This window comes from Galeopterus variegatus, unplaced genomic scaffold (assembly GCF_000696425.1).
Source record: "Galeopterus variegatus unplaced genomic scaffold, G_variegatus-3.0.2 Scaffold2194, whole genome shotgun sequence".
Lineage (NCBI taxonomy): Eukaryota > Metazoa > Chordata > Mammalia > Dermoptera > Cynocephalidae > Galeopterus > Galeopterus variegatus.
The window spans coordinates 128,133-129,928 of record NW_007728305.1 but is presented as its reverse complement, the minus strand read 5'-3'; positions in this window follow the sequence as shown (position 1 = coordinate 129,928).

The window sequence follows — 1,796 nt, the reverse complement described above, 5'->3', positions numbered from 1 at the left end:
AACTCTCAAACCATTTGGGAATCTGTGAAGAATTATCTACCCTCAGCCATTTTGTTTTTACATTTGTTAGGACCACTTGCAGCCTTTCTATTGCTTTTGGTTTTTGGTCTCTGTTATCTTTAAACTTCTTGTTAAATTTGTCTCTTCTAGACTTCAACAATTTCATGTGAAAATGATGACTCTATGAGGCTTCTACCCGGTCCTAACCAGACTACCTCAAACTGGGCTGGGCCTTCCCTTAAGATTAAGGGAAGGGAATCTCTGAGGGGAAAGAGATAGGAGGTGCTTAGTTTCCCTGGGTTTGACTTTTAGGACACATCTCTGGGTTTCAAGCCATTCCCCGAGGTCTCAGCTTCCTCCTGTAGGCCCTCCCCTAGAGGACAGTTACTGTTGCTTGTTGGACCTATTTTTAGCACCAACAGGAGAAAATTGAGACCACAAGGGGCTGGCTTACCTAAATCTAGTGGCTGGGCATGTGCAGCAGAGAAGGGTTATGTAACCCTAGTAACCAAGCATGCTCAGCAAAGTTTATTCTTCCTCTAGGGGTGCTAAAGAGCACAGAATATTCTTGAATATGTCTCCTGAATGTGATAGGATTTGAACATGGCCAAAAAGAGACCAACTGAATATATGCAAGACTGTGTTACATAACAAGGAACTGCTCTTTTAGTTGTATATTCATTAGATAGCATGAATATCCATTAGATCAGAAGGCAGGTTGTTGTGTTCACTTTCCTGGGGTCAACCATCACTTCGCTGGCCGAAGTGTGTATGCTCCACTTTTGTGTTAAGCTTACTTTTAGCAGGTGGCTGCTCACTCCCCTGAGCCGGCCTGCACTCTGTACTATATTTAAAGTATGTATTTCTTACTCTTGTATTAAATTTGGTGTGGGCCCTGCTCAGTCTCTGTAGCTAGGCCACACTCTCTCTGTGAAATCTGTATCTCTTATTCATTATATTAAACCTGTTCTCACTTTCTAATGTTACTCTGCTCTTGAATTCTTTCCTGTGGTGGAGTCAAGAATCTGGTAAGAGGATGGAGTGGGTCGAGGATGACTATTGGGCCTCCCAGACCCTTCCTTCCAGCATCAGCACCTTTACTCTTCACTGGGCACTATGGGTTGGGTTCTGGAATGGAACCTCAGCCTTACAAGCAACCTGAGGCAGGGGCAAACAGGGCCCCGGTATTCTTTGCTTGTTGCAATGATTCCCTTGCTATGCTTGCTGCAATTGAGCTTTTGCAGCATGGGGATAGTGGGCTGTAAAATGCCAGTGGCAGATATCTTCTCTCAGGGTGAAACTATAGTCCCAGTCTGAGATCTGGGGGAGGTAATAAAAGAGCCTCCATCTTTCTGGCTGTACCTTTCTAGAGTAGAGCATGCATACTGCAGCATCCGTAACATGTACCTGTGGTTCAGGGAGGAGTGACAGCTCGAATGCCACAGACTATCACTGTTCTTACAGAGATTTAGTAGGTTTTCTTGAATAAATGTTTCTGCAATAGCTGTATGGCCTTAGAAAAATTTCCAGAGATTTTAAATGGATTTTTTTCTTTAAGTAATTTTCACCAATTAAATTGTATATTTTTGTGAGAAAAGGGTCTGCCATTCCATGCATAGGTATCTGGCTTAATCTTTTTGCCAATATTTTCCTCTTCCCACACCCATGAGCTCCCATGCCTTATCTCAACTTTATTACTTGATATCCATTTTCTTTATTTCTTTTTCCCTTTGGTTTAATGTTTTTGATTATTTTGAATGCTGCCTCAAAAGTTTTGTGAGTAGTATAAATCATGT